This window comes from Triturus cristatus, chromosome 3_2 (genome assembly GCF_964204655.1).
Source record: "Triturus cristatus chromosome 3_2, aTriCri1.1, whole genome shotgun sequence".
Classification (NCBI taxonomy): Eukaryota; Metazoa; Chordata; class Amphibia; order Caudata; family Salamandridae; genus Triturus; species Triturus cristatus.
In genome coordinates this window covers 419,041,828-419,067,440 of record NC_140584.1, presented here as the reverse complement: position 1 = coordinate 419,067,440, position 25,613 = coordinate 419,041,828, and positions in this window count along the sequence as shown.

Genomic DNA, 25,613 nt, shown 5'->3' with positions numbered 1-25,613 from the left:
TTGGTGGACCTGAAGACCCCTCGTCAGCCCCTGCGGGTGCTGCATGCCAACCGCCTCAAACCCCACCACGAGAGGCCCGAAGTCATCTTGATGATGGTGACTGACGGAGGAGAGGACGTGGAAAGCGAGCCTCTCCCTGATCTGTTTGCGTCTCAAGAAAAGGATGGGTCGGTGGAGGGAGTGATACTCTCCCCATCTCTAACTCCTGAACAGCAGGAGGACTGTCGCCAGGTCCTGGGGCAGTACTCTTCGTTGTTCTCCCTTGTCCCGGGTAGGACTCACCTGTGCGTCCATGACGTGGACACAGGAGACAGCCCACCTGTGAAGTCCAAGATCTACCGGATGTCAGACAAGGTGAAGGCCAGCATTCATAGTGAGGTCACTAAGATGCTGGAGCTAGGAGTGATTGAACCTTCTAGCAGCCCCTGGTCCAGTCCGGTGGTGTTAGTACCAAAAGCTGCACCACCGGGTGCCCAACCAGAACTGAGGTTCTGTGTGGACTACCGGGGACTGAATTCAGTGACAAGAACTGATGCTCATCCGATCCCTAGGGCGGATGAATTAATTGACCGGCTGGGAGCTGCCCAATATCTAAGTACCTTTGACCTTACCTCTGGGTACTGGCAGATCTCTTTGACTGATGGAGCAAGGGAAAGGTCAGCCTTCTCCACGCCCAATGGCCACTACCAGTTCTGTGTGATGCCCTTTGGGCTCAAGAACGCACCTGCCACGTTTCAGCGCCTGGTAAACCAGATCCTCACCGGAATGGAGAGTTTCTCTGCTGCTTATCTGGATGACATAGCCGTCTTCAGTAACAGCTGGGAGGATCACTTGCGTCACCTGCAAGCTGTTCTCCAGGCCCTGAGACAAGCTGGATTGACGATCAAGGCCAGCAAGTGCCAGATCGGGCAGGGGTCGGTAGTGTACCTTGGACACTTGGTGGGTAGGGGAACGGTGCAACCCCTCCAGGCGAAGATCGAGGCCATCATGGCCTGGGAACCCCCCAAGACACAGACTGAGGTCCGAGCATTTTTGGGCCTCACGGGATATTACCGCCGCTTCGTGAAGGGGTACGGTACCATCGTAGCCCCCCTCACGGAGCTCACGTCCAAGAAACAACCTCGACGGGTAGTCTGGACGGAGGCTTGTCAGCAAGCCTTTGAGAAATTGAAGAAAGCCATGTGCGAGGCCCCGGTCTTAAGGGCCCCAGACTTTTCCAAGAAGTTCATTGTCCAGACAGATGCATCAGAACATGGCATTGGGGCAGTGTTATCGCAACTCAACGAAGAGGGTCTGGATCAACCCGTGGTCTTCCTATCCAGGAGACTACTTCCCAGGGAACAGAAGTGGAGTGCAATAGAGCGTGAAGCCTTTGCAGTGGTATGGGCTCTGAAGAAGTTGCGGCCATACCTGTTTGGCTCGCACTTCCTGGTTCAGACCGACCACAGACCCCTTCGCTGGCTGATGCAGATGAAGGGGGAGAATCCCAAGTTGTTGAGGTGGTCTATTTCCCTACAGGGGATGGACTTTCAGGTGGAACATCGGCCTGGAGTGGACCACGCCAATGCAGACGGTCTCTCAAGGTATTTCCGCCTTAGTGATGAGAACTCCCAAGGGGTTGGGTAGCTCTCCCCACTTTCAGCTGGGGGGGACGCGTGTTAGACCTGTCAGCCCTTTGGGTGGTCCCTCCTCATCATTATTTATTTTGTCCCACTTTTGCCTCAAACCCTGTTTGAATTTTTCCTTTTTGGGAACCACCAGACTTTTTCGTGTTGCTGCAGATTCAGGGAGCCATTTTAGCTACCCCTGAAACTTCTGTCTGAGGGCCTGGAGCACAAGATGGTGGCCACCTGTGACATCACCAGCACCTTCCAGAACATTCCAGGAGATTCCAGAACTCTGTGACAGTTGGAGGCGGTTTAGAATGTTGGGAGGTTAAGACAGAGTGTTGGCAGTTGGAGCTGGCAGTTGGCACCTGACTGGTGAAGAGAGAGGAGCACAACAGTGAAGGAGGAAGGAGTGAAGCAGCAGGGGTGGAAACTTGTGCCTGGAGTGGGGTCCATAAACCCACCCTTGATACTTGTCCCTACTGATGGATCCCAGCCTATAGCCCTGTGTGGGAAGAAGACAGAAGAAACTTATCCTAAGGACCTGGACAGCAGGAACAGGCCTTAGAACCAAGAAAACAGCAAGATTCTGACCTGAGAACTGGTTTCCCTGGAGTCCGGCGTCGAGTAGCCTGAAGACCTGGAGCCCGAGGTGGAGAAGCGGCGCTGACTGAAGTAGCAGACGTCGTACCCGGAGCCGCCTGAGGTCGTGAGAGGGCGCCGACGGGGGTCGAGAGGAATACCAGAGGTCGAGGAGGAAGTGAACCGAGGTCGAGCGAGCGGCGTCATCGGAGGAGTGAAGTCCGCCCTCCGGAGTCGTCGGAGACCGAGGTAGAGGAGCACCGGAGGTCGGGAGTGAGGATCGCACTCCGGAGTCGCCCGGAACCTGTGAGGAGGAGCACCGGAGGTCGGGGGTGAGGATCGCACCCCGGAGTCGCCGGAAGTCGACATCGAGGCCAGGCCGGCCGACGTCATCGGAGCCGAGAGCGCCATCGGACCGGAGCCGCCCGAAGTCGACATCGTGAAGAGACTGCCTGACGCCGTCGAATCGGAGGTCGAGATCGAACCGAGGCCACCGACATCGGACCGGAACCGCCTGCCGGCGTCGTCAAAGAACTGACATTGTGCCGAGGCCGCCGAGACCGAACCGGAACCGCCTCACGGCGTCGACACGACTCCAGCGGCGTCGGAACATCAGAAAAAGGGCAGTAAGTGGAGTAGAGGGCGCCTAAGGCCCTGTGGAGACCTGAGAGACTGCTCTAAGGGGCTAGGGAGGTGCTGAAACCAACCTGACTGTGCCTGGGGTGAACTGGGACTAACCTAGAGAGGTTGTGTGGAGAGAGAAAGCCAGGGCACTGGTATTCCCCCCTTGGATCTACCTCAGATTAGGCCTCAGCCTTGTCCCAGCCAGGGAGTAGCCCCCCTCAAGCCTTCCACAACCCTACAAGCTGTGCCTGGGCCATATCAGCCCTTAAGAAGTGAAGTGTCATCTGATTATATGAGGGGTGCTGTATACTTGTAATTATTTATTGGGGATACTGTATTTATTGAATTTTTATCTATTTATTGCTGCACTATATTTATAGGTCCACAGGACTTGTTGGTGTACAATATTTATTGGTACAGTATTTATTGCCTCAAAGTATTTAATTGTCTGTATATATTGCACTTGTATTTATGCCCTGTTATTTATGATCACCCCTATTTATTTCATCAAACAGCCAATATTTATTTGACCTGCACTAATTGAAACTTGTATATTGTGATTGTCTTATTTATTTTTCCAATCAGCAACTAAGAGAAAAAGATAAAGAAAGAATATTTTCATAATTTTTACGGTGTAGAGTCGTTTTTGGAACGGATGCACGCATGGTTATTGTATGGGTATATTGTATGCTTAGCACTGCGCCTGTTTCCTGACCACTCGAGCCAAGCTACCACAGTGTGTTCGGGGAGTCCACCACCACCCTGCGGAGTGGGAGTGGGCGTTTCCAACAAACAGCTATTAATTTCATATCATCTAAAGGTACTCTTTTTGTCAGCCTTGAAAGGGTAAAAGACTGAGTTAGTACCGCAAAGACACTGATCACAACAAAATAAACTGCAAATATAGTTTACTGTGATTGGATTTTGTTACCCGGAAATTACAAGCAGCTCGAGGAGGAGAGCACCACCAGTCAAATCTGTAGAATAGGAACGGGACACTCTAGCCCACAAATGACACAGACATCGCTGCAGCAGAGTCAGTAGTCCTCAATGCCACCTTGCGTGTATTGAAGCCTCTCATCTGCGAGGTATGGTTGTAAGGCCTCTACAGTGCCGTCCTAACCACGAATGCGTCTAAATCACGCGTTCCTTTACCTCGCAATTTTGTGGTAAAGGCATGATTGGTAAAGGGATTTTATTTTTTTTACTTCCTCATTTGTCAGTTGTTATTTAGGTGTCAGAAAGGATCTAGACGGCTGCAACATAAAAAGAACCCTGGTCTCTCCGTGAAAGGAGGGATGTTTAACATCCCGGGTCTTAAGTGTGCTGCCGGCAAGAAACGGACTCCTCTATGCAGGTGCTAGTGATGGACCCCAAGCCAGGATGGAAGAGAACGCGACTACCCCATCCAAGCTACATGTATATCTAGTTGTTAATAATTGGACTAGTGATTTAACATAACAAACAGGGAAAAATTAAAAATTAATATAAGATATGCGTGGTAAAGATTACCTGTACCCTGACCCCCCCCACCCTACCCTAAGTCCTAAAATGCTATCCCCATATCTCGCCCCCCCCGTCCTGAGGCCCAGATCCAACCCTGCTCTGCCCTTACAACCACCCACACCCCCAGGCCTAAAACCGTGCAATCTACCAAAAACTACCCTGACCCCAGCCCCCCGCCCTAAACTTTGACAGTAGGGCGCTATATGTATTCAGTTCTTTATTTTATTGCGTTTGCGACTGGAACCCTAGCACCATATCTCACTTTGGAGCTTACACGCTGGATGACTTCTTCTTTTCAGGTTTAGGTCAGGGACCGTGTGGCGCCTAATGTGCTTTTCTGAGCAGAAGAGGATGTGGGGTAGTTCCTCACCTCCTTGTCCCTGAGATGGGATGGCAGAGCAATCTGCTGCATTTCTTGTTTTTTTGCAACTTTTATCAAAACTTTCTAAAACTTACCTCAAATAAACTGTGAAATTATTGGCTTCAAAGAAGTGCGGAGAGGCTCTAACGTATCTCCAGATGTTACATAGCCCTGACATCTCTTATAATGTTTGCTGCTTCCTCAAAATGTTCATCCATTGTTGAAAGTCCATAGTGGGATAAAGGGCATAAATATTGTTTGGCACTCTGTAAATGTATTTTTATAACAGCCTATTTTGCATTAAACCGTGTTTTTTTTAATTTATTGATTTCGCATTGTTGTTTTTAACTTGATTTTTAACTTTGATGTGCTTTGGGGATATTTGATTAATTGCATTTTATATATCGTCATATATAGAGCTGGGTGCCTTGGGAGTGGTATTGACTGCTAGTAATAGGGCTTCGGGACTATGTTGATGTATTTTGATGTGCTGATTGATACTCGTGTTAATATTAATTTTATATCGTGTTTTACTATGTTGCTTTTTTATTCTGTACTTTTATGATTTTATTGAAAGATCTAATAAAAATTTGGAAATTGAATAGAAAAAGTGTTCAGCTCACTGTGCTATTAGCATCTTATGCTTTCAGTACTAGGACGGCTGTACAGAGTGCAGGTCACGCCATGTAAATGTCTTAGTACTGGAATCGGTGTATGGTGCAGGTAAGATCAGTGTTACGCTGTGTGAACTCTGCAAATGTGTGTAATACTCAGATAGTGCATGGAAGAGATCACCATAGATGTGCATTAAGAGAGCTTGGAAGAGGTCCTAATACAGAAGTGTCAGTGCATGGTGGAGGGTAGCATGGACCTGTGAATGCCTCAGTGTATTGGACAGGCGCTCTGCAGACCTCTCTGTACACCTATATCGATGCATTGAGAGAGTTCGGTGGATGTTGGATTGCTTGCCAGATGGTGTCTGATGAAAAACAAAAGAGAGGTGTGTGATAGCTCAGCGAGTTGAGTGTTCCATGTTAAAACCTATGGAGCTTATTTACAAGCCCCTATCGCCACCAAAGCATCACTGCTTTTTGACGCTCCAGAGGCCTAGTGCCATTTACCATATTCACAAGGTGGTGCTAAGCCACTTAGCTTGGCTCAACGCCACTTTGTAAATATGCCCATTTCCGCTGCAGTCCTCTGCAGCAAAGAGGCGGGAAATGGGTGTTGTTGTGGGAGTTCCACCACAACACCCTTTGCTTTTTTAGGCTGCCCCAGATATACAAAGCTGAGGCAGTGCCAAAAACTAACGCCATGGAATGCCAGGTGTTAGAATGGCGATATGAGGAGGAATAAATCATTTCTCCTTGTTTTTTGCTCTTCCCATATACACATAGAAAGAGCAAATCACCTTTATTGATTGTTTATGTGCAGGAAGGTGTCTGCAGGTCGCACATTCAGAGTCTTGCAGGGTCAACTTGGTCGTTTATCCATTCGAAGTCGGTAAAGTTAGCGTCAATTGTGCAGTGATATTTGTATATAAACATGTTCATGGCAAAGCATTTTAGATAAAAGTGCCATATACATAAAGATTATTGTTTTGTTGCGGTCGTGGTTCTTGGATAGCGTTCTTTTCCAGTTCAGGATAGAGCTACATTTTCAGGGCTCTTTTCGGAAGTCTCGGGATGGCTCAGTCCTGGGATATCAGTGCATGGTGAAAGTCCAGGCCTCTTGACCCTATGGTCATAGTGAAAATCTGAGAAGAGGTGCTTTGCGTGAGCTCTCTTGATGTCCCCGTGGTTGGATAGCACACCAAGATAAGAGGTTGGTCCACATCAAAAAAGAGTAAGTGTAACTTTGTCAGGGCAACCAACAGACCCAGGTAGATGCAGCTGGCCTCCCCCAAGTCTCTTCACCAACTGATGCATTCAGGTCCTCATTCAAGAAAACACACCTTTTCCCTCACTAGCATTTGGCCTTCGTGCAACCATATCCTCATACACTTTGCATACACTCATACATCAGACAAACCTAAAGGACTCCTGCCACACCGCCGCGGCTGCTGCAGGTAAGAGCAGTGAGGCGGTTGGGCCAGGTGAGGGGGGATTTTGAGAGACGACCACAAGGGGAAATTAATTATTTATTTAAATTTCACTCATGGTTATATCTTGAAATCCCCCCTCACCTGACCTTACCGCTCTTACCTGTAGCGCCCGTGGCTGCTGCTACATTTTAGGAGAGTAAGACCTGTTTCTTTGCCCCCGCTCTCGGGTGCCCCATCTATGCCCTAGCCATCATATTTGTAAATCCTTTTACACCAGCATCAGCGCTCTCACCCACTATGCTATTTATGGGTTCTCTTTGAATACACCTCAAAGACGCACTTGATTTGCTGTGGGGCCTTTAGCATGTGCCCAGGCCCAGTGCGCCAATTTTCTGAGGGGCGCATGGAGCTGTGTGCATGAAGGTTATGCCAACAGCAGTGCCCTTCTCATCTTGCCCCTGCCTTGTCCCTTCCTGTTTGCTTTTGTCTGATTTGCTCCTTTAAAGTGGTTTTAGTCCTTCATTATCATACTGCGGGTGACGTTTTTAACACCTCTTTAGCCTTCTTCCTTGCCCTCTATTCCCCCTGGCCCCTGCTGGCACAGGTCAACAAAACCACAATTTCCATGAGGCAACTAAGCTATTAGTGAATTAGGTGAGCTGGGGGAGGTCCGGACGGTTTCTGTTCAGGCGCCAGTCCAAACGCATCCAGTTACTGACCAGTGAACAAAAAAGGGACTCCCAGCAGCCTCATTTAATTCACTGCCATCAGCAAGGGCGCAAAAGTTCTCTCCGCCCACGCCAAGGACCAGTGGTGGCCGACACAAACAAAATGTAGTGGAGTGAGTGGAAGTGGCGCGGGGGGGGCGGGAGCACTGGAGGGAGAGCACAGGGTTAATAATAAAAAAAATATATAAGACTTACCTAAGCTGCCGGCGGCCTTGCGCCTCGATGTTCCTCTGCTTCCTGGTCCCAGCAGACACTGGGACAGCATCAGACTCCTGTGCAATCTCTGCGCTGCTCTCATGCTATTACCAAGCATGAGAGCAGCGTGGAGATTGGCCTGAGTGGGCTGGTTTAACACTCGCTCAGGCACAGGGAGTCTTTGTTGTTTCTCTACCAATGTGCAATACAGCTGAGTTGGAGAAATCTTACTGCGCATGTCTGTTTGGCCGGGTAAACACACATGCACACTTAGAGGTGCACAAACCGCTCCATTCCTCCTCCCTCCCAAGGCCCAGTTTTCAGCTGCTAGCTCTGAGCCAGTGTGGTGACGCTCCTCCAACGTTGCAGAGGTGCCGCCGCTGCCCGGGTGCTATCTTAGCAAAGGCCGGCACTAGCTGGGGCACTAAGGTCACCTAACCCTGGCCCTGTCTAAGACAAATACCCCCACAAAGGAAAGTCCTCCTGTACAGTGAATACAAGAATATACTGACACAATAAGAGAGCTGCTGTTCACGTTACAAAGAGTTCATGGGTTCCTGCCTAAAAAACATCTTCCCTGCGTCTCGTCGTCAAATGAAGAACTTTATAAATGCAACTACCATACTATATCAGGATATAATACATATCTTGTATGCCTACCCCTTGGACCACAGAGCTAAGCTGCTGTGACAGACACCTTCCAGGCTAGGGTCCTAGACAGCAGTCCAAGCCTTGCTCTTTCACACCTGTGGCTGATTCAGGCTGAGACAGCAGAGCTAGCCCACTTACATTAAGAATCTTAAATTATCAAATGAATTGCGTGCAGGTCAGGTAGAGGCTTCTTTATCACTACTCTCCAGCAGCCATCTCAACTTTAATGGTTTACAGAACACCAGAGTACAGGAATACCACAACGGAATTCTGCGAGGCAACGTTCTCTTTTGCATATAGAATTTGCTCGACTTTACCGTTTGCGCCACTTTATGTCGCAAAGCTGCTCAGCGTGGCCTGAGGGTCCGGCCATTACAATGTGGGTCGCCGTGTCCTGAGCTGGCCTCTCAGACGCAAGCACTGTCCAGGTGTCATACAGATTTATTCAGCAAGTAGTGAGGCCCTGAGGAGCGCCAAGCGCAGCAGATGTTCACAGCTGACTCCAAGCTCACACAACAGTCACACATCATCACATGCTATGGAGACTTAATCTACACGGACGGGGACTGGGTGAGAAACGCCGCGCACAAGATGCCACAGCGCCCCGCGGCAGACCTGCCAACCTAAGAATATTTCCTACCGCGTGACTGTACAGGGAGAAGGGTCAGGGTGCATGGCCTTGGAAGGGGGCGGGGCGGTAGGACCGGCTCCCCGAGTCGTCATTCACAGGCTGATGAAGCAATGAAAAGGGAAACATTCGAAGCACGATGCATGCAATAAACTACACACATTGTTAATCTCTCTGTTGTGTATGCGTGCATGACCTAATCTGCATTGCCATGCCATCTTCTCCTGCCCTGAGGGGTCTGACACAGCATTGCGTTCTCAGCACAGAGAATAAAACAGACTCCACAATTCATCTGTTGTCGTCGGACTCCGGCAGCTGACAATGGCAACAGCGGGCTGCGGGGACGTCTCTGTGGGGAGCTGCTGGCTGCCTCAGCAACGTGAACTCTAGGCGATTACCCCCTCTCCCCTCCACACCCCCAACCGGCAGCAGCTGGCAAGGCACTGTTGACTTCCCAGGCCACCTGCATGCGCAGCATGGACCACAATGAACCCAGCAGTGCTGCACCGCATGCTGTTCCCCTGTCCCTCCCTGAAGTTAACACAGAGACTTAACTATGCGGGAGGGGGTTTGGGGTAGAGCAGGGGTGTTTTGTAGCCAAGATTTTTGTATGTAGAGAATTTGGGGAAGAAAGCAATGGGCTGTTTGAGTCAGTGAGTAGCAAGAATGAACTCGAAATAAGCATTAGCAAGAAAAGCAAGCATTGGCATAGTCAATAGGTCTCACCTATGAGGGAGATATTGGCTTTGTCAAGGGCTTTTAGCCATTTTGTACATCAGAGAGCATGTAACACATACGAGGGAGGATGTTTGAAGGCAATCAACCCATGTCCATGAGATAGGAAAGTTGAGATGTTGAGGGCAAGCAACAGAGACAAGGGCAGACAGGTGTCAAAAGAGGGAGGGAGGAGCACAGAGAGGGAAGAACTACATGAGGGATTCAGTTGAAAAAGATGCACTATGGTAGAGCGCTTCAACACAAAGAAAAATTAACACCTAAAAAAATGAGTAGTGGAAGGATGCAAGTCATGCGTCTGCACTCCATCGGAGGGACAAACACACGAAGAGGAGTGAAGCCTAAGGCACCTGACCACTAAGAAGCAGGTGAAGGAGAGTGACCACAAAGCAAACCAATGGTAAGCAAAGCAAAAGGTCTCAAAGAGACTCCTAGTGTTCAGGATAGGATTGCCTTTTAACCAGTGTTTAACCAGGCTGGACTGTGTTTCCATCATGCCCGAAAAATTTATAAAATTCATTAAAAAAAAGATATATATATATATATATATGTATATATATATATATATATATATATATATATATATATATATATATATATTCACTGAAAAAAACATAGGTTTCACACACGTTATAGTTAGGAATTAGCATTTAAAAAACCTTGCAAATTCACTGAAAAAACCATAGGTTTCACACATGTTATAGTCAGCTGGACATTTCACTCGTAAAAAACCAATGAAATTCCCCCGTTATAGTTAGTTCAGCTAACTATAACTCGCGCGCCCGCAATCCACTGCTGATGACGTCACATATTACATCACTCATGACATGGTCAGTGACATCACTCATGACATCACTGATGACATCTCAAATGACATCACTGATGACATCATCCATTGTGTATGTGTTTCTGAACAATTTTAATATGTTTAATATATATAGGGAAAGGCCTGTTGAAGAATGAGTGGGTGTACAAGTGTGTAAATGTATGATTTTCTTTGGTGCGTAACTGACTCTATAAGTGATTCATTAAATGTATCTTACTGCAGACTAGTGACTAAACTGTGTAAATGTTTGTATGTGTCTGTATGTTAGTGTATAAGTGGCGACATGGTTTTGTGAATACCTATATAAGTGTCTATATGAGTTATTGATTGCTTGTCTCAGTATCTGTATGGGTTCCTGAGTGTTTGTGTGGGTAGGGTGTGTGTGACTCTATGCATAGATGTGTGAGAGGGTGATTCTATGGGTGCATGGTTTTAAGAGTGCATCTGTGATGGACTGTATAGTTGAGTGAGTGTATGTATGGGTGTGTTAGGGATTGAATGTATATCTCAGTGGTACATTTGTGACTAACTACATACGTGAAAGGCAGTATATATGCTTGTAAGAGTATATAAGTGGGTAGATGTGAGAGTGTGTGATTGTGAGAGTGACTGTATGGATGAGTGTGTGCTTGTATCAATGATTCTATAAGAGCGTAAGAATGTGATACTATTTTTATGAGTAAGTGAACTTGAGTGTGTATAACCGCATAGGTGAGTAAATGGGAGTGTGATTATTTGCATGACTGAGTAGGTGTGAGAGTACCTCTATGGATGATTGGTAGTGTGTGAGTGTCTATATAGGTGTATAAATGCATATGATAGTTTTGTATGGAGTGACTGTAAGTATGAGTGACTGTACAGGTGAATGAGTGGAGGTGTATGTAGACCTAAGAGTTAATAAGTGGGTATGTAGTTATTGGTATTGGAGTCTGTATGGTTTTGAGAATGGAATTCTTAAATTTTGAGTCGGTGTATCAAAGGTTATATTAGGGTGTGAGAAGATGTGGTAATTTATCACATGGATGACGTCATCAGTGATGTCATCAGTGATGTCATTTGAGATGTCATCAGTGATGTCATCAGTGATGTCACTGACCATGTCATGAGTGATGTAATATGTGACGTCATCAGCAGTTGATTGCGGGCGCAAGAGTTATAGTTAGCTGAACTAACTATAATGGGGGAATTTCAATATGTTTTTTACGAGTGAAATGTCCAGCTAACTATAACATGTGTGAAACCTATGGTTTTTTTCAGTGAATTTGCAAGGTTTTTTAAATGCTAATTCCTAACTATAACGTGTGTGAAACCTATGGTTTTTTCAGTGAATTTGCAAGGTTTTTTAAATGCTAATTCCTAACTATAACGTGTGTCAAACCTATGTTTTTTTTAGTGAATTTCAAATGTTTTTAAATGCTAATTCCTAACTATAACGTGTGTGAAACCTATAGTTTTGTAAGTGAATTTGCAAGGTTTTTTAAATGGTAATTTATGAATGTATTATTATATTTGTTAAATATTTATTTTACAATAAGCTACCTATATATATAGTTATAGATTAACTCTATCCTGTAATATGGAATGGCAATTTTTTTTTTTATTTGGATAGAGTTGAACAGCATAGTTAATATCTTGTATAAACTTATAAACACTTTAAAAAATGTTTTTTTTTAAAGGTTTTTTGTCCGTGCGCGCACGGTGCACGCATGCGTACGTGCTCCGTGTGAGCATGCGTACGTGCTCCACGTGCGCATGCGTACGGTGTGCGTGCTCCGTACGCGCATGCGCGCGTGCTCCGTACGTGCATGCGTGCGTGCTCCGTGCGCGTACGCGCATGCGCGCGTGCTCCGTACACGCATGCGTGTGTGCTCCGTGTGCATACGCGCATGCGCGCGTACTCCGTACGCGCATGCATGCGTGCTCCGTGCGCGTACGCGCATGGGCGCGTGCTCCGTACGCGCATGCGTGCATGCTCCGTGCGCGCACCGTGCTGGCACGGCAAGTCATGTGATTTAGAAACAACACTTTTCATTGGTTTATAGTAGTTTCAGGTCATGTGATTAAGAAACAACACTTTTCAGTGGTTTATAGTAGTTTCAGTTCCAGAAACTTCCAACACCACACCCACTCCCCTCATTATTACTTCTGATTCCCTGGGAGAAGGAGCTGAGCAGCTTTTCCAGTACTCCAGTACTTGAGAATGGCAGAGCAGCAGTCATCTTCTGGGAGTGAGCAGGAGACCCTTGTGCCACAGAGACAGAAGAAACAGAAAAACTCTTTTATATGGCAATTTTTCACTTTTCCAGAGGGGCAGAAGAAGGTGAATGCTCCAAAAGTCACCTGCACTCTTTGTGATCGTGTCTTATCAAGAGGAGATCCTAAAAAGAAATACTCTTTTAGTATCTTCACTATGATCAGGCACGTTAGAGATGTACATCCTGTGGCTTATGCTCGAGCTGCTAGAGAAAACCCTCCAGCAGCTCAGCCGAGCACATCCGCAGCAGCTCAGCCGAGCACATCATCGGCAGCTCAGCCGAGCACTTCATCTGCGGCGGCAGCTTCACCTGCTTCTGTTCCTCTGGATATACACCCTCTGTTTAAGAGGGTGCATATACGGTGCAATGCGTGCAATGCTCCTCTCTTATGGGGACACCAGCATTCCCCTAATAGAGAGCAAGATACAGCAGCACACGTGCGGCACCCTATAATTTTTGCCATTTTTTTGTTCCTCTGTCCCTCAATTAACACAACGGCTCTTTTTAGAGCCACCTAACATCTAAACACTTAAATTAGATTTTTAATTCTATTTTTTTAATGATTTTTTTTCCCGTCGTGCGCGCACCCTGCGATTTAAAAAAAATAAAAAAAATGTTTTTTCACCCTTCATGGTCCTTCAGGGACCCCCTGACAAAAGCTAGGGGGTCAGGAACTCTGTACCCTGCCCCCTTTTCACGTTCTCCACCTTTCTTTTTCACTGTCACACACAAAATGGCGGACAACACTTCCTGATTTCGACCGATTCGAATGTTGACTGACATGCAACCACCAATCAGAATTACGCTCGCGCACGGCACCGTGCGCGGCTATAGATATTTATGTACTTTTAACTGCAATTTTCTCAGGAACTACTGAACAGATTGACACCATATATGCAAAAGGCACATCCCTGACCTGAGGACTACCTCTTTGCCAAATTTCAAGTAATTCTGTTCAGCCGTTCGGGCTGTACCTTTGACTAAAGGTCCTATGGGAAAATACATGGGGAAAACGCGTTTTGGGACCCCCATTTTTTCTCAGCCCCCGCTTGACGAATAACCCCGAGACTTCCAGGGTAGGAGCTGAGCGGAGCGCCCCATTAGTTTCGAAAATTTCGCGAGGATCCGTCAACCGGCGCCAAAGTTATTAAAAATAGAATTTTCAGATTTCCTATGGAAACACGGCCCTAACTATAACTATCTACTGGCGACCGCCAGTAGATAATATATATATATATATATATATATATATATATATATATATATATATATATATATATATATATATATATATATATATATATATATATATATATATATATATATATATATATATATATATATATTATATATATATATATATATAATTAAACAAATGCCCTGGAGCTTTTTCAGGACGCACACGACTGCAGGCCAACCCTCTGGCTTTCGTTGATTTTCACCGCATGTATTCATTGGTTATTCGCTATATTGAATGAAGTGGCTGGGGATCGAAACTATTTTGGACCGTTCCAGCACTGCAGGCTAGATGTAATGTACTCACCTTTACCTCATGGATCCTACTAAGGATGGATAAATGTTTTAAACTAAGCGAGTACAAACGGAACCCACTCAGGGTATTCAATGTTGATGGCTCCACGGAAATACAAGTCCCAGCATGCAATGAGAAGAGCCCACTGAGGGCGAATAACCAATGAATACATGTGGTGAAAATTTAAATAAAAGGAGCACCTCCCAATGACTCGTGACAGCCTATGATTAAATGTAAATGTAAATGTATGTGTCTTGTAAAGCGCACTGCTGCCCTGAGGCGTCCTGGCGCTGTAGACCGCTGGGGAACCCGTCCTGGCTATCCCTGTGAGATGGTCCCTCCAGGGTATCTCCAAGGTGAAACAAGGCATCCCCGGCGAATGTGGGGGGCCGTTGTGGAGATAAGGCAAGCTAATGCCCAGAGTCGCCGAGTGTGATCCCTGGTTAGAGTAGGCACCGAAACGAGAATTATCGAGTCCGCTGGCCCTGGTCCACGACCCTGCCGCGTCGGGGATTGAACCCTGGTCCCGGGCCGTCCTCTGCTTCTGGGTCTGCTTCCTCTAACCAGTGAGCCACACCTCTCCACATTAAGGGGCAGTAAGCCATGAAACGCGTCAGGCATTTAATCCACTGTGATGCAAAGGTCGGGTTAAATCAACGAAGGCCAGAGGGTTGGCCTGAAGTCGTGTGCGTCCTGAAAAAGCTCCAGGGTATTTGTTTATTAATTAATTAACACAGAGTCCGGCCGCGTCAGGACTGCACCATCTTCGCTATACTGAATGAAGAGGCTGGGGATCGAAACTATTTTGGACTGTTCCAGCACTGCAGGCTAGATGTAATGCACTCACCTTTACCTCATGGATCCTACTAAGGATGGATAAATGTTTTAAACTAAGCGAGTACAAACGGAACCCACTCAGGGTATTCAATGTTGATGGCTCCAGGTAAATACAAGTCCCAGCATGCAATGAGAAGAGCCCACTGAGGGTGAATAACCAATGAATACATGTGGTGAAAATTTAAATAAAAGGAGCACCTCCCAATGACTCGTGACAGCCTATGATTAAGGGGCAGTAAGCCATGAAACGCGTCAGGCATTTAAACCACTGTGATGCAAAGGTCGGGTTAAATCAACGAAAGCCAGAGGGTTGGCCTGCAGTCGTGTGCGTCCTGAAAAAGCTCCAGGGCATTTGTTTATTAATATATATATATATATATATATATATATATATATATATATATATATATTATCTACTGGCGGTCGCCAGTAGATAGTTATAGTTAGGACCCTGTTTCCATAGGAAATCCGCAACATTCTATTTGGAATAACTTTGGCGCCGGTCGATGAATCCTCGCGAAATTTTCAAAATAGGTGGGGCGCTACGCTCCGCTCCTACCCTGAAAGTCTCGGGGGGATTCGTCAAGCGGGGGCTGAGAAAAAAGGGGGGTCCCAAAACGCGTTTTTCCCATGCATTTTTCCATAGGACCTTTAGACACAGCTACAGCCCGAACGGCTGAACAGAGTTACTTGAAATTTGGCAGAGAGGTAGTCCTCAGGTCAAGGAAGTGCCTTTTGTAGGTCTGGTGTAAATCTGTTCAGTAGTTCCTGAGAAAATAGCATTTAAATCAATATATATATGTGGGCGGAGCCTAACCACACATCTCATCCTGAGATCTGATTGGCTGTCAGCACTTCATCCAAGAAGTGTTGGCAGCCATCTTGGGACCAATATACATGATAGCACCTCATTAAAAAGCATTGCAGTTAATAGAAGATTTTAAGACTTTAGTTACATTATAAATCATTTGTTGATGGTACCATACTCATTTTAGGAATTGTGGTATGTTCTAAGGTGATTTCACCATGTGAAAAAGCCTTCTGCTGGGATATCATGATTGAGAGAAAAATATTTTCTCATGCTTTTACCACAGAGGTTTGGAAGGTGATCTATAAGCTAAACTGAGAGCTTATTTTCTGTAAATTCACATTATCTTTCTCAGTCATGTGAGAATGAAGTCTGACATTCTCAGTAAAACATGTACATCCAACAAGGGCAGAGACTGTCAGTTGATTCCTTTGTGTTCTACTGCAGCTTTCCAGAGTGTTCCAAAGAACTACTAGAGCGCTAACCGTCCTACTTATGATAAATGTATGGCACACCTGAAGCCATCTTGCTTGGATTAAAGTGGTAACTCTTAAAACATTTAATTTAAAAAGGAACAAAATGAGGTGGTTCATTTTTCCATAAAAAGTATGATTAGTGCTGCATAAAGAAAAATTAGGGCACATTTTGAGTGACTTCTCAAATCCTGGCATGCAGACTGAAACATGCACTTTCAATACCAGCAGCAGTTTTCCCTGGTGAGCAGTAGCTTTACTACAGTGATCTAATGAGCAAAAAGAGTGCTAACATTCTGATTTTATGGCAAATGTGTGACACATTTGAATGCCTTCTTGATGGAATCAAAGTAAAAAACTGAAAGTATTTCCTACTGAGGAGACTGCAGTAAATGAGGAAATTAGGAAACTTCATAACAAATAAGTCTCCCAAGATGGCCACCAGAGACAAAAGAGCCCAAATGTAGCCCAAATATCACCCAGATGTAGCCCAAGTATAGCCCAATGACAGAATGTCCAAGAATGTTCTTAAAAACAACTAGAGCACTTACTGTCTTCATTATGACAAAAGTATGGCACACCTGAAGCCATCTTGATTGGAATAAACTGGTAACACTTAAAACATTTAATTTAAAAAGGAACACAATGAGGGGGTTCATTTTGCCATAGAAATTATGATTAATGCTGAAGAAAGAAAATGAGGGCACATTTTGAGTGACTTCTCAAATCCTCTTCTATTTCATTAAAAAATTCTGACATGCAGACTGAAACATGCACTTTTAATACCAGGAGCAGACTTCCATGGTGAGCAGTAGTTTTACTACAGTGATCTAATGAGCAACTAGAGTGCTAACATTCAGAATTCATGGCAAATGTGTGACATATCTGAATACCTTCATGATGGAATCAAAGTAAAAAACTGAAAGCATTTCCGACTGAGGAGACTGCAGTACATGAGGAAATTAGGAAACTTCATAACAAATAAATCTCCCAAGATGGCCACCGGAGACAAAAGAGCCCAAATGTAGCCCAAAATCACCCAGATATAGCCCAAATATAGCCCAATGACAGAAGTGTGCAAAACACTTATTATTTTGTGTTTTTGCAGTGTTATATAGTGCAGACTTGTCAGGTATTGGAGTGCTTTACATGAGCATTGGTTACATCACACAAGAACAAATTCATTTTGGTTGTAGACATGGGGAGACTAAGTGATTTGACCAGAATCACAGAATGTCGAGCTGAAGCAGAAACTTCAACCTGGTTCCCCAGTTGCAAAGTCTGCAGTTCTGGAAGTAACACCACATCCTCTCCCCTAAGTGCAACATTTAATCAAGTTGTCAACTAGATAAAAAAACATAAAGATAACAAATAATTTAAAAGTGCTTTGTCGCTATTTGAAAACTCAGAAAATATGTCCTTATTTTAGTCTTTTAGAGCACTAACCATAATTTTGATGCCAATAAGACCCTCTCATATATGTAATTTCTAAAGGAATGCTCTAGGTATTACAGTTTTGATTACATCAAGATGATGTCAGGCGCTCCACACTTTTGTAATAAATATAGAATGTTAGCAATCTAGTTGTTCATTAGGATACTGTTGAGAGGCAGAGGCCAGGGGCACGGACTCTGAAAATTGAAGGCAGGTAGGAGGGTGCAAAGGCAACAATTTAACCACACTGAGCAGGCAGGAAGGGCCGTGGAAGCACAACAGACTATGGAGGGCAGTGGAAAGGGGGGCAGGGGCAACAAACCAACAATACAGGACTTGCAAGAGAGGCTGTTGGAGGGAAGATCTATTACGGGTCAAGGAAGCTAGGGGCGGTCCCCAGAGCCCCGGGAGCCACCACAGAACTGAGCAGGAGAGTGAGTCAGGGACAAAAGGGGCACCTTAATTTGAGCCGGGGTGCCTAGGAACGCTTGCTCCAAAAATGAAGAAAACAGACATATGAGACATGGAATTGGAGGCAGAATACAATGGCAGTTTAATGAGAAGATGCAACTTCAAAGAAACCGCAGAATAGAGACCTAAAGTACAAAATACAGAATCCAGATAATCATACAGCTGTCATGATATTCTCTGTATCTCAATTAATGGACTGACAGAGAGAGAGAGAAAACACATCTATAAATGCATCATGAGAAACAAGTTACACCAAGGAAAATGTTACCTAGGGACACTCACATTTACTCTTAGAGCAAGCATTCCTGCAATTACAATACAACATCTTTTAAATGCAAAAGTAAAGAGAACAATGGTTAAACATAACATGACATTTCATATAGGTAAAATAGAATAAGATACTTCAAGCAAAGCCGAGCAAGACATTTTAAGCAAAGGAAGACAAGAGCTCCCAGTTCTTGGGGAAAACCTGCACAGCCTGTTAACCTACATACAGACGGCGAGGTTGTCCGTCGATATCTGTGGGTGCTCCCTTTTTATATCATTTTGTGGGCTCCTTTGCACGCTACATCTACCTACGTATGCTACCCAAAAGCTTCGTCTGCAGATTTTACCAGACATTTCGTCATTTACCCACTTAATGCTGACAATGGACTGGGTGAAAAGGTCAGTCTCTCAGGCCAATCGCTTATCGTAAGTTCCATAGAGCAAGCAGAAAATAATGGGTATTGTACAGGAATTCAATATATTCATGTATAAAATCTCCTCAGTTCTCCTAACTTGACGCTCTGCGGTTGCCACTTCCTTAAAAGCGGGAAACCTGCCCAGGAAGCAAGTACCAGTCCAGGATGCAGCCTACTGTATGTCGACAGCTTCAGGGGGATGTTGAACTTTGATACCGAGCACGGAGCACTCGGGTAGGGTGGGGGCTACTAGTTTGGAGCAGAAGGCCTCGCAGACCTGCCTTCAGACTGCTATACACTAAAATTGCAGAGCTATGGTCAATTTAACAAAGAGGCCTACATATTGAACAGAAGGGCCTACACAGGGGTTTTATGCTGGCTGAGTGGTAAGGATGTCTCAGGATAATTATATAGCAACACAGGACCCGCTGGTCAATTTAATACGGCCTACAAATGTGGCTGGCAGGGCAAGGACAAGGGTCTCATACTTCAGGTGTGGACAGAACGGGCCAGGGGCCCCCTGTGATACAAAATCTACCCTCCTTCAAGGCTGTGGCAATGTAATAGACCATTGTGGGCAGAAGGAAGAGGCAATGGTAGTACAACCATACATGCCAACAGACCCGATTCAGCCAGGAAATGTCCAATGTTTTTAAGCTCAAATGGGCTTTATTTGATCTGTCTCCTGTCTACAATATCCTCTTTTTCAATGTAACTCAAAGGGGAAAATCAATACCCCAGTTTTTTTTCAAAATCTCCCTCTTACCAAGTTCAAAATGTTCGCAAGTATGGTACATTGGATCATGGAAGGAAATGGGATAGGGACATGGACTTGGATAACAGAGGACAGGAGAGACATGGAGAGGTGCACCAAACTGACCCTGCAGGGCAGGCATCAGGGTTTGCAGCAGCACAATACACCACACAGGGCATACAGGACGGGAGTGCAGCACAACAATCCATAGAAAGCAAGAGGGAGGGGACAGGACCATGCACATGGACAACAGAGAACAGAGGGGCAAGAGGCAATGGTAGCTAGCTGACCATAATGGACAGACAGGAGAGAAGGCTGCAGCATAACAGACCATAAAGGGCAGGAGGGACGGATCAGGGGCATTACAATGGAACAGACAAGCCAGGAGGGAGGGAGTAGGGGTCTGCACATGTAAACAGAGGGCTGGGGGCAAGGGGGCAGGGCAGGAGCAGCAAGATGGCCATGGAGGTCAGGCAGGATGGGCACTAGAAGCAAGACACAACATGAAGAGCAACAGTGAGACTGTGATGGCATACACACAGACCATGGAGGGAAGGTGGGAGGGGGTCAGGGGCAGCTAACTGACCACACAGGGAAGGTGGGAGGGGCCATGGCAGCACAGAAGACCATGCATGGCAAGTGGGAGGGTTAGTGGCAGCACAATGGCTATGATGGGCAAGAAGGAGGGTGCAGGGGCATGCACAAAGGACGATGGAGGATAGAAGGGAGGGTCAGGACCTGTGCACAGACAAGAAAGTTCAGGGGAAGGGGCCTCACAACAGACCACACGGGGCAGGCAGGAGGAGCAGTTGCAGCACAACAGACCAGGGAGGGCAGAAGGGTGTGGCAGTACAATGGACCATGTAGGACAGGAGGAAGAGGATAGAGGCATGGCATGTGGACAGGCAGGGTGGAGGTGGCAGGGACAGGTTACAGTCATCTGACAATGCTAGGCAGGTGGGAGGGGAGTGGCAGCTCAACAGAACACTCAGAGTAGATAGGAGTGGCAGGTCCATGGGACATGGTGGGCAAAAAGGATGGAGCAGGGGCATGCACAAAGACATCGGAGGGCAGGGGGAAGGAGAATAGGGGCAGCAAGCTAAGCACAGAGTTTAACAGGAGGTCAATGATGGGGCATAGAATTGGGCAATGGAGGGCAGGAGGAGTGGACTGGTACATCATACTAAATTGAGGGCAGTGGCAGCACATCAGACCATGCATGGCAGGAGGGAGGAGGCTAGTCCATGGATTCACACAACAGAGGATATGGAGGAGGGGGATGGGGCAGCAAGCTAACTGTTCAGAGAAGGCGGGTATTAGAAACTTTATTGTTTTTAAAACATTTTGTCTGTGCAAACTACTTAAAATATGAACAAGTATGCAGCATAATCTCACTTTTATTCAGGAAGAAGAAGACGTTAGTGACTGTGACTCCGGGCTCACTTGGCAAAAACACCCCCTGACCCTCCACCCCCTATCGCAAAATGTAATGCCCGTGAAAAGGGTAGGTGAACACAGTGTTATATAGAACATAGTCCTGAGAGCACGATTGAAAATGAAAACTAGATATAGTGTATGGTATAAACTATGCACCAAAAAGTGTGATATAAGATGAACCAGGCGTGAAATATAATATGCAATACATTGTGCGCAATGACAGATTCATTGGAGAGCGCGAGATAGCACAGGCACTAGCGTGTGCTATGCGATATGCGCCTTGGAGTGTAATATGCACAGGGCAGTGTTGTGTAACCTAACTAGTCTCTAAAGTTGTAATATAAAATATGTGCTGGGGAGTGTAACGTTGCATATGCACTGTGACAAAGATATGGATCCCAAATTGTAATATGTATGGCATAGCACTGTGCGTTATAACATAGGCATCGAGGAAGGCACGTTAGATGGGGCAATATAACCCGTGCGAAGACAAGTGTGGCATGACATTTTCACGGGGTGGTGTTACAGTGCACATGGGCTAGAGAGTGTCATAGCATATGCACTAGCTAGTGGAATACAATACAGAGGTGTGTGGCACTCGGCAGGCAATGGTGGGTGTAACACAGCATTGGGCTCTGTCAGGAGCGCGCTGTGACTCGCAAGTGATGTTCGTCCCCTTTCCAGATAGTAAAATAAAAAGTATTACACATCCGGCAGTGGATGTGTGTTTTATTAACTATGAGGGGGGTTTCTTGCATAGTTTTGGTCGAATTTTTGTCGAATCCCCTTTGAATGGCTTGGTGTGCATGTGTATTAAATGTGCCCGTCAATAGCTACCCATGTTTGTATAAATAAACGACAAGGGTGTCTACCGGGATTAGGCACGGTAGAGCATCAGACATGTCAGAGCTTCACTAGTGGTGTAAATACATTCCACGTGGATTAATTGCATGCATAGTCGCCTTTTAATGAATATCACGCAAATCGTCATGGTGATAGGTACGTACGGTTTGTCCAGCATGTCCTAGGTGTGTCTATAAATATATATTTTTTAAAAATAATAAAAAACAGTGGCCGGCCCTGGGGATTGGGGTCAAAAAAATATAATTAGGAGACAGGCCCTGGGGGATGGGGTCATCAGGGCCAATAAATTAGAATAAGAAGGGGAACCACACAGCCCCCCTTCTTAAAAAAATAAAATAAATAAAAGACTGGCATCGTGCCGGAGGCCATGCCCCCTCCATGCAGCACTCTGCAAACGCGCCCCCAACAGGCATCTCCAGTATGCGCCAGGGAGCTGCGCTGCAGACAGGTGTTCTGAGGCCAAGCCCCTTTTTACACCTCTCTGCAACGCAGCTCTGTGGCGCTTACTGGAGGTACCTAGTGGTCTAGTGTGACCCTAGGGACCCTTAGGATTCAAGGGGACTTAATCTCTCAACTTAGAACAGCCACAGGGCGCATTTACACAGTGGTGAAGGGAGGGGACGGGGCCTGAGGTGACGTGTGCAAACACGCACCATGGCACGTTTTAAATTGGGGATATAATTTCCCTTCAATACTGAGGGCCCCTGGGGGCTAACTAGCCCACCAAGTGCTTCCAGTAAGCGCCACTGAGCTGCATTGCAGAGAGGTGGTCCAGGCCGTGCCACTTTTTACACCTCTCTGCAACGCAGCTCTGTGGCACTTACTGGAGGTACCTAGTGGGCTAGTTGGACCCTAGGGACCCTCAGGACTCAAATGAACTTAATCTCCCAACTAAAAACGGACACAGGGCGTGTTTACACAATGGTGAAAGGAGGGGACGGGGCCTGAGTTAACGTGTGCAAAAACGCCCTGTGGCCTGTTTTAAGAGGTAGTTTTAATCCCCATGCCCTATTATATACTAGGGGCTTATAGAGGAGGTAAGGCTAATCACAGGGGGACCCCAACGCATAATGTTCCCTAGTGTATGTAGGTGTTTTCACTGTATTCTAAGTGTCTTTTAACATAGCACTGGCTCTAGGACTGGTTAGTCAGACTCAGTTACCACCAGTATCCGTCTGAAAAAGTTGAGGGTACAGGATGATTTTGCAACAAGGCTTCTTTCTGCTCTTCTTTTTGTTCTTTCTGCACGTTATCCTTCTTCCTGCACTTATCTTCGTATTTGAGGACTTCTGTTGCTTCTTTCTGCACTTCTTTTGTTTCTTTCTGTGCATTTTTTCTTCTTTCTTCACATGTCCTATCTCTGTAGGCATAGTTAGAAATTAGCATTTAAAAAACCTTTGAAATTAACAGAAAAAACCATAGGTTTCAGGCACGTTATAGTTAGGAATTAGCATTTAAAAAACCTCAGAAATTCACTGAAAAAACCATAGGTTTCAGGGGTGTTATAGTTAGCTGGACTTTTCACTTGTACAAAACCATTGAAATTCCCCCGTTATAGTTAGTTCAGCTAACTATAACTCGCGCGCCCGCAATGCACTGCTGATGACGTCACATATTACATCACTCATGACATGGTCAGTGACATCACTCATGACATCACTGATGACATCTCAAATGACATCACTGATGACATCACTGATGACATCATCCTTGTGATAGAGTGGCAGACCTCCTCTCACCTTAATATAACCTTTGATACACACATTCAAAAATAGAGACTAAAATTTTCAAAACAATGGACATACCAATACCAGTTACAACAACCTCTTCAGTAATTCTAAGATCCACATACACATCCACTCATTCACCAACAGTCCAATACAGTCACTCATACATGTACTCACTCATCATATGTACTCATACACCTATACATCCTGTTACACAATGCCACTCATCCATAGTTACTCACACACATAGTCACTCATGCTAATAAAGAATCAAACATACATTTACTTGCATATACAGTTATACACACACCACCACACTTACTTCTACGGAAACTTACACATACTTAGTCTTTTAAACAATCACTTATAGAAACACATACTTATTCATACAGGAACTCTTTCAATCTCTCACTCTCACATATACTCACATATATACACCAATAGTCACATATACTAGTTTAAAACATATGTAGTTACTCATAAAGACACTATTGAGACAGTCATTCACTCACTAACACACCCATACACACACTCATCCACCCATACAGTCCTGCACACATACTGTGTTCAACACATACAAACAGTGAGTCACTCATTCATGCACCTATGCACTACGTAATACCCCCACCGAACCATGCAGACACTCAGACTGATACTCAAAAAACCAACTAATAACCTATATAGACACCCATGTAGCTACTCACCAACCCATGCAGCCACTTATACACAAAGTGAGAGACTGATACAGATATTTACATATTTAAACATTACTCACTAAGCCATGTTACACAATCAATTTTTCAAAAACAAATCATCCATTTAGACACTTATATACCCATTTATTCTTCCATCGACCTTGAGATATACATATATAAAACATATTTAATTTTCAGAATAACACACATTCACTGGATGATGTCATCAGTGATGTCATCAGTGATGTCATTTGAGATGTCATCAGTGATGTCATGAGTGATGTCACTGACCATGTCATGAGTGATGTAATATGTGACGTCATCAGCAGTGCATTGCGGGCGCGCGAGTTATAGTTAGCTGAACTAACTATAACGGGGGAATTTCAATGGTTTTGTACAAGTGAAAAGTCCAGCTAACTATAACACCCCTGAAACCTATGGTTTTTTCAGTGAATTTCTGAGGTTTTTTAAATGCTAATTCCTAACTATAACGTGCCTGAAACCTATGGTTTTTTCTGTGAATATATATATATATATATATATATATATATATATATATACATATATATATATATATGTTTTTGGTTTTTTTTTACTTTTTACCTACTGGCGGTCGCCAGTAGGTCATTATAGTTAGGACCTATTATCCATAGGAAAATCGTAACATTCTATTCCCAATAACTTTGGCGCCGGTTAACGAATCTTTGCAAAAATTTCAAAACTAATGGCCCGTTCTGGTCAGCAGAAAAAAGGGGGGTCCCAAAACGCGTTTTCCCCATGTTACTTCCCATAGGAAATTTTAGACACGGCTACCGCCCGAACTGCTGAACGGAATTACACCAAATTTAGCAAAAAGGTAGCCCTTGGTTCAGAAAGCGCCCTATTTTAGGTCTCGCGCCTAGCGTTGCACTGCGCAGCAGTGCTCGCACAGCGAGAGTCCATTTGTCCAGGGTTCAGAAATGGACCCTGGAATCGTACACACTCGTGCGTGTGTTTTTTGTTTTGTCTTCTATTATTGGGCTTTTAGTGGCTGTATGTTTTAGACAGAGCACGCAATAGGCCAAAGGCAGGCGCATCGCTCTGCCCACGGCCTATTGATGTCTGTTACGCGCACTAAAGCCTATCTGGTTTCAATTATCGTGCCCAGACACGGGCGC